The sequence below is a fragment of the Gossypium arboreum genome, chromosome 2, assembly GCF_025698485.1.
Source record: "Gossypium arboreum isolate Shixiya-1 chromosome 2, ASM2569848v2, whole genome shotgun sequence".
Classification (NCBI taxonomy): domain Eukaryota; kingdom Viridiplantae; phylum Streptophyta; class Magnoliopsida; order Malvales; family Malvaceae; genus Gossypium; species Gossypium arboreum.
The window spans coordinates 102,478,658-102,487,956 of record NC_069071.1 but is presented as its reverse complement, the minus strand read 5'-3'; positions in this window follow the sequence as shown (position 1 = coordinate 102,487,956).

Sequence of the window (9,299 nt, the reverse complement as noted above, 5' to 3'; positions counted from 1 at the left end):
AATTAGAATTGGGGAATTACTTTTAGAAAAACGATTGAATTAAGACAATACCTAAGGAAAAATCCACCTAGACTTCACTTGTTATTTGACTCTGAATCGGACGATTTATTCATTTGACTTGATCCGTAGAAATCCCTAAGTTATATTATTATCCCTCTCGAGACTAACAACGTCTAACCCTAGGTTGAATAATTGAAATCTCTTTCTAATTAACTCCCTAGGGTTGCATTAACTCGATCTATTCCTCCTCTGAATAAGAGCTTAACTTGAATCAATATCCTGGAATATCAAAACAAGAATTAAGAACACATAATTAGGAACAAGTCAAATATTTATCATACAATTCAGATAATAATAACATGATTTGTCTTAGGTTTCATTCCCCTTAGGTATTTAGGGGTTTTAGTTCATAACTAAAAAGGTAAACATCTCTGAAGAATAATGAATACCAAACATAAAGAAAAAACCCAAAACTCCTGAAGGGAAATTGAGGGGAGATCTTCAGTCTTGATGATGAATCTGGCTTCTGAGATGGATCGATCGTCTTTCCTTGAACAGTTCCCTGCTTCCTCCTCTGTGTCCCTTTTCCTCCTCCTCTAGGGTGTATTTATAGGCTTTAGAATGCCTAAGAACCCTCAAAATTGGCCTTTTCCGAATTGGACTCAATTTGGGCTCGACAGGGAGACGCCCGTGTGACACGTCTGTGTGCGATTACTTTAGGCCATGGTCAAGCCTATTAAATAGGCATGGGCATGTGGTCCACCTGTGTGAGTCGTGCCTCAATTCTAGCAAATTGACACGACCGTGTAGTCCGTCCGTGTGAGGAGGTCCAGGCCGTGTTGATTTCGTACGTTTGCACATTTTCTCCGTTTTTGGCCCGTTTCTCATTCCTTTCACTTTCCTATGCTCACCTAAGTATAAAACATGAAATTAAGGCATTAGGAGCATCAAATTCACCAATTTTAAGGAAAAATCACCCATAAAATGTGTTAAGCGTGGGATAGAAATATGTATGAATTATGGTTTATCAGCACTGAAAGAAGACCATATCGTGTAAGATCGTAACTTGTGGCTTATGACATTATATGGAAAAATTTAATGAACGTTATTACTTAATGTGATTCTCTGTGTGTTCTAGAAGGATCAGGGGAAAACACCACTAAGTATGAGTTTAAGCAAATCCATATAGTTTAAATAACTAAGAGAAGGAAAGCTTTTGTGGCAAAACTTTAAACATGAAAGCCTTTGTGATGAGTACTGAATGTTAAGAAACATCTTTGTGGCAAAGCACAGGAAAGGTAAGCCTATGCGACGAACCTTTGGAAGGAAATGCCTATGTGGCAAATCTCTAGACACAGAAGCCTTTGTGGCTATCTCTAAAAAGGAATGCCTATGTGGCGCAGTCTAAAGAACGACCCTTTGTGGCGATCATATAAGGGAATGCTTGTGTGGCAGATCCTGAATGAAAGAAAGGAACTCATGAAAAATTCTGATAAAATGACTTATAAGATATTCTGAGAGAAAATAGTTATGACACACTCTATAAAAAACCATGTGCATAGAGAACTCTGAAAGAAAAGTTATGTATGAGGTGTTAAGGTGATCCCCATATAGTATTTAAGTAAAAACAGTGCGCCAACATGAGTGGCGAACCAAAGGTATTATGTTTATAAGGCCCTTTGTAACAGGAACGGTTAAAGAATAATAAAAGGACAAAACAAAGAACGTGAATGAGATATCGAAGTTATGAAAAGCAAGTTGTAACAGCCCGATTTTGACTCTATTCGGAATGGTGGTTTCGGGACCACGAATCCGAGTTAGAAAAATATTTTTGGTGTTTATAATGTGTGAATTTGTGTGTGCTAAATTTACATTTTAAAATTATCGTTTGGATGCCGATTTAAAAAAAAAGGACTTAATCGTGTAAAATGAAAATTTGATGGTTGAATAGAAAATGACCGAATTGAATATGTCTTTTTAATATGGAGTATTATGTGGAAAATATACCATGGCTATTAATAATGGACGGCATTAACCTTATTTTATAATGAATCCAAATTATTATATAAAGGTTATTTAGGGAATTTAATAAAATAATGTTACTTATAATATAATAAACATTAAAGAAATCATGCATGTGTTCATCTTTATTTGACCAAAACTAGTAAAGAAAAGAAAAAGAGAAAGCAAATGACATTCGACCATTGTTGATTCGAATTCAAGGTTAGTTTGGTTTCTGTTTTTGATGATTTTTATGTTTTTGAGATCGTTGCTTCGAATACTATCCGACCCATACTAGAATTTCTGATTTCAATGAATATTTTGAATTATTCCATTGATGAATATTTGTGTTTTATGATGCTTGATGATAAATTATGAAATATAAGTTTTGGATTAATATGTTTTGTATTAGAATTTATGATGAATTTGAGTAATTAGGGCTAAATTGCAAAAATAATAAATTAAAAGACAAATGGAAAATAAATGAAATGTGTGTATTTGTATGTACTAGAGGAACATTCGGCCTAAGCATTTTGCATGGAGATTTTGTGTATTTTGTGTTTTATACAACTAGGACTAATTTGTAAAAGTATGAAATATTAGGGGTAAAATGGTAATTTGCCTATTTATGTGTTGTTGGATTAAATTGAATGAAATTGTGATTAAATGAGATTAATTTGAAATTGTATAGATCAAGAACAAAAGAAATCGGACATGGATCGGGGAAAAGCAAAAATAGGCGAATAGTTGATTTACATTGTTCGTCGATATCCGAGGTAAGTTTATAAGTAATAAACGTCGTTAAATTTGAATGTATATGATCTTTATATGCTAAATTTAATTGTATGAATTTCTATTAGTTATAGCCGAATGTATAAATGTTTATGAGATTTGGGAACAAGCTCGATTCATTTGAGATATGATGTTTGAAAAGCTTCGTATGAACCTTAAGAAATAATTAGGATTTTCGAAATATGAATTATGTGTAAGATCGACTTTGTATCCCTGATATTCGGGCTTTATTGCCTAGCAGGCTTTATGTCGGTGTATTATATCAGGCTTTATGCCGGTGTGTTATATCAGGCTTATTGCCTAGCAGGCTCTGTGCCGGTGTATTATTCTAGGCTTTATGCCTAGCAAACTTTATGTAAGCAACGGTAAAAGTAATCAAATGTGTTAAATGAGCTAAAGTGATCAGGTATATGAATGTGGTTTACTTATTTGAAATGAAGATAAATTGACTGAAAGATATGTGATGTTATTGAAAATGTATATAATTATGGGTAGTGTATTCGGTCTTATGATAGGTATACGTATGTAATTTAAAAGCTCGATTTATGAGTATGTATATATGAATGCATATGTATAATCGATTATATATGAAATTTTAACTTTGAAATTGGAGAATATATTGATAATTTATTTATATGTATATTCGGTCATGGTATATTTTGAGTATAAATATATGTTTGATATGGTTTATTTTTTTTAGAATGGAAATGTCTATATATATATATATGAAATTGTTAGTCGATTCAGCTTTTATTTTATTGATCTATCAAGATCATTAATTTGTTTAAATTGCTTATAACTTACTAAGCTAAGTTAGCTTACTCTGTGTGTATATATTTGTCTTTGTTTTATAGATTTTGGAGATCGTTATATGATCGGGGATCGTCAGTAAAGTCGATCGCACTATCGTTTTTCTCAGTACTTTTGAAAGTTTTAAATTCAAACTTATGGCATGTATAAGCTATATTATCCTTTGGACATATTCGATTTTGATATGTATATATGTTAAAAAGCCATGCGAAAATGGCTTGTTTATCTTGTCAAGCATGTTTATATGGTTGAGTAAATGATGTGGTTGATATATATATATATATATATATATATATATATATTGGTTGTGGTTGACATATTCTGCTAGGAAACATATTTGTAGGTGAATATGTTTTGAAGTGTTTGATTGCAAAGTGAATGATTTATAAATAGCTCATTTAGTAAGCTTAATATATATATTGATTTGCAAATGTGATGAGTTGTATGATTCGGCTTGTAAAGGTTTTAAATGGTGAATTTATAGTCAATTGTATAGTGATTATTTTATTTCAAATTGTATTGGTTAAGTGTGCACATTTTGTACATTTGAATGAGAGAAATATTTGTATGATTCATGATGGTTATGGTATGATCTCTTAAAGGTTAAAATAGTTGTATATCATTTGATGAGTTGAGTTAATTCGGTTCACGAATATTTGTTATACTAGTTATTTATTTTCGGATAAGGTATCCATGTAAAAGTTATGTCATAAAATGGAGTTGTATATTTAGTATATGAGGTTTGCGTATTTGGATTGGTAATGAAATATTAAGGACAATTGGATATGACTTTTAAATTTTTAGTGGCATGTCATATCTTATTTCGATGCTATTATATTATTTAAGAAAAATTTTGGGTAAGTTGTGATTATATATATATGTATATGTTCATCATTATTCGCTTATAACTTATATTGGACATATCTTGATTAAATGGTTATGATATGATTTATAGAGATGTTAAATTGATTATTTATGTTACAATTGCTTGGTAATTGAGTAGTATGCTTGAGTATGATTGTAATTGCCAGAAAGTTGTGTCTCGTCTGGTAATACCTCGTAACCCATTCTGGCGACGGATACGGGTTAAGGGTGTTACACAAGTTATGATCTCAGAGTGAGGCATGACACCTATGGCATAACAAATGAAACCTTAGAGGTATCCATCTGAGTCATATTGAAGAATGGGAATCAGGAGATAGAAAATGGAGTTCTCGAACAAGATGCAAGTAAAATAGGGTTTACTCACTAAGTTCTCATGATCTTACCTTTGTGTTTTTTATGTCATAGGTCAACTTATTTAAAGCCATGCCAAGAGGGATGATGCTAGGGCTAAACCAAGGTTGTGGCAAGTTGGGCCATTTGCATACAAAACGAGCTTGGGTTGGCGTAATCAAGTCTAATAGGAATAATGTAAACAACGAAGAGATTTGTTTATAAGGCTTATTGTTGTATACGGACCATGTCAGTAGTACGATTGAGCTAGTGATAGCACCTAGAAGTAAATGATTAGAACTATGTAGCTAGACCTGTTCATGGGTCGGTCCACCCAACTTGAAGGCCTACCTGAAAAATGAAAGGGTTTAGGTAAAAATATGGGCTCGAAAAATGGGTTTGGAAAAAAAAATAAGGCCTATTTAGAAAACAGGTTAAGCCTTAGGTAAGGCTTTTTTGGCCCAAGCCTAGCCCGAATATGTAAAAAAAAAATTATTTTTTTACTGTTTTGTTACTATTTTCTTGTTATTGTTTTTTTTTAATTACTTTTTTGCTACCATTTCACTATTATGTTGCTACTATTTTGTTGCTATTGTTTGAATATTATATAACTCTTGTTATATTGTTAATTTTGTTGCTATTTTAGAAGTATTTGCTTGTTAAGTTGCACTTATCTTAATGTTATTTAAGTACATATATATTAATTTATTTTCAATTTGTTAGGAAACATTTATTTTAATATTTTTAGAATTTTGATGTATTATATTTTAAAAAATATTTATATAAAAATAATATAAAAATTAATATAATCGGGTTTGGGTTTTAGCATTTTTATCCAAGCCAAACTTGGGCAAAATTTTAGGCCCATTTTTTGGGTCAAGCCCCAGCCTAACAAACGAGCCTAAAATTTTGGTTGGGTCTGGCCCGACCCATGAGTACCTCTATATGTAACTAAGTCATACTATCATTATGGAAAACCCATCATGGTCAATTTAAATTATATACTATGCCCCAGATGCAAATTCAGTTAGAAGATTATTCAATTGAGTTGTAAAATTTTATAAGTTAGTAAAAGTCTGTAAAGGAAAATGTAACACCCAAGATCAGGATTCGACAAATCGGTTCGGGTTGAGGGCGTTGCAAACCATCTATCAATAATCGTATTTTTTCAATCATGAATTATCAAAAAATAAAACCATTATATATGCACGTATCAATTAACACCAAATCAACTAATTAAAAATAAAAAATCCAACCCTAAAATTTTAACCTAAATTCAAAAGATCTAATTTGTGTACAACCAAAACACTAAATCCATATATCAAATCCATAAACTTTTAAGAATGGATTAAATTAAAAATAATAGAAAATCAATTCATTCTCAATGATTCAACATGACGAGGTTCGAATACCACTTGATAGAACCAAAAGAATCTGATATAGACCAAGAACTATCATGTCAAATAGTTAAGAACAAAACCATATGCCGAAGCGCACCTGAAACCATTATTGGATATTGCCCAAAAGGTTTTTTTTATCTTCTAAGAAAATAGGTTTTATCTTTTGTATATTTCTCTCTGATTGGGATGAAAAGAAATACGAAATTTATATCTATTTCTTGGGAACCACTACATCATTTTAAAATAACTGATTATTAAATAAATTTTTGGTATTTATAATTTGGCCCCTCATCAAATTATAAATACAACTTATGGTATCTACACTTTATTTTCATGACACTTTAATACCTATGACACTTATAACATAATTAATAACTTAATTTTGTATAACACTTCATAATAGCATTATACATTATACATATGTGCCCATAATTGAGGATTTTAATCCAACAACATGTCACATTCCTTTTATATATTTATTTTTTAAAATTTATTTACTATACCCTATATAGACTACGGGTGAGAATGATTCGGTTAAATCAGATTTTGGATTTTTGAATCGTCCATTATAATTCAGTTTAGCTCGGTTCGTTTCTCGAATTTTTCATATTAATTTTGATTTTGAATTTTTAGATTTTTTTGACAAAATGAGCTTTAGTTTACACTACAGGGAAATATGGCTTTAGCGGCGCTTTTAGTGGCATTTTAACAAAAAAAGCCGCAAATTATATACATTAGTAAACGTCGCAAAAAACTGAACAATAACGGCATTTTTGGCCAAAACGCCACTAAAAACTGAACAATAGCGGCGTTTTTTGCCAAAACGCCACTACAAACTTATCAATAGCGGCATTTTTGGCCAAACGCCACTAAAAGCTGATCAATAGTGGCATTTTTATCCCAAACGCCACTAAAAACTAAACAATAGCGGCGTTTTTGACCAAACACCACTAAAAATGATCAATAGCGGCGTTTTTATCCCAAACGCCACTAAAAACTGATCAATAGCGGTGTTTTTGGCCAAACGCCACTAAAAACTGATCAATAGCGGCACTTTTGGCCAAACGCCACTAAAAATTGATCAATAGTGGCGTTTTTGTCCAAACGCCACTAAAAACTGATCAATAGCGGCGTTTTTGGCCAAACGCCACTAAAACTGATCAATAGCGCCATTTTTGTCCAAACGCCACTAAAAACTGATCAATAGCGGCGTGTTTTGCCCAAGCGCCACTAAAAACTGATTAATAGTGTCATTTTTCTCCCAAACGCCACTAAAAACTTGTGAATAGCAGCGTTTTTGGTCAAACGCCACTAAAAACTTATCAATAGCGGCGTTTTTATCCCAAACGCCACTAAAAACTGATCAATAGTGGCGTTTTTATCTCAAATGCCACTAAAAAATGATCAATAGCGGCGTTTTTGGTCCAAACGCCGCAAAAAGTTGAGCAGACATTTTTGAGTATGGTAACCGACATTCATTTTGATTTGATCTGATTTAATTTTCATATTATTTTCTTATTTTTATTTTGAATTTGATTTAATTATTTTGGTATTTGAAACTAACTTTATAAAAAAATATAAACTACACTATTCATCACTTAGCTATGAGAAAGTTTCATTTTTGTTACTTAATTATGAAAAGTTATAAATTGATAACTAAACTATTTAGAAGTTTTCATTTAAGTTACCAAGCTGTTAAAATCGACGTTGTATGGCTTTCTGTAAACCATTAAATCTTAAACATTAAACCCTAAACCCTAAATTTTAAAACATAAACCATAAACACTAATCTATAAACTCTAAAACCTTAAACCCCCCAAAAAAATCATATGGATGTTGATGTGTATATACATAGATATTAATGTAAAAGCTTATGTTTATAATAAATTGTGGAAGCAATACTTAATATTGATTAAATTTATTTTTAGGTTTAGGGTTTAATATTTAAGGTTTAAGGCCTATGGTTTAGGGTTCAATGGTAGAATATATTTTAAGTTTATGGTTTAGGCGGGTTCAATGGTATAGTATATATGTTAAGTTTATGGTATGGGCCGGGTTTGTTATCTTGGGTTTGGGGTATAGTGTTTTAAATTAGTTTGTTGTTTGGGGTTTGGTACTGTTTAAAGTATTTAGGGTTTAGGGTCTTAATGTTTAAGGTTATAAGGGTTAGTGTTAGGGTTTAAGGGTTAATTGATTAAATGATGTTCTGGTTGAATCTAGGTTTTGGAGTGCTCGGAGTGTGGTTTAATTAAATACTTGATCTCATGTTTATACATATATTTACGATGTATATGTTTATATTCCCAGATAATTATGCAAGATTTACTATTATATGAAATTTGATGAGGTGGTTCATAAAATTATTGAATACAAAATGTTAACATGAAATTCTTAAACTTGAATCAATTTTAAAAATAAAATAAAATAAAATTAGTATTTTTAAATTTTAAATTAAATTCTAATTATAAAATTCGTGAGAACTTTAAAATTTATAGCCTCATGATTAAATATTGAATTTGAATTTATAATTTCAAAATCTAAAAATAATATGTGTTTAATAAGGTATCAATTTCCTAGTATTACAAGATGCTATAACTTTCTTTCATGTAATGGACTCTCAAATTAAACTCGTCTTACTTTAATTTTAAGATGCGATAATAATGATCTCTTAAAAGAATTTTTTAAAATTTTATTTTATGAAAGGTAATTTTATAAGTATTGGTCACACCTAGTTAAAAAGAATGTTTTAAAAATTTTCATTTTTCTCAATGTTGTCAAGTTCATTTTTATCAAAATGGTTTGAATATATATTTTTATTTGAATTCATGTCATGTTTTAAATAATTATTAGAAATTATTTTAAATTGATTTACCTAAAATTTAAATATTAAATATTTAAATAATAATTATTCAGATAATTAAAATTTTTGAAATTAGATATATTGTTTGAAAGTAAACAAAATTAGTTTAAAAGGAATTTAATAAATAATTAAACTATTAAAATTCAAATGCATTAGTGCCGTTTTTGTCAAAAATGCTGCAAAAAAATTTCAATTCAGCCAAAACGGTGTCGTTTTATGAT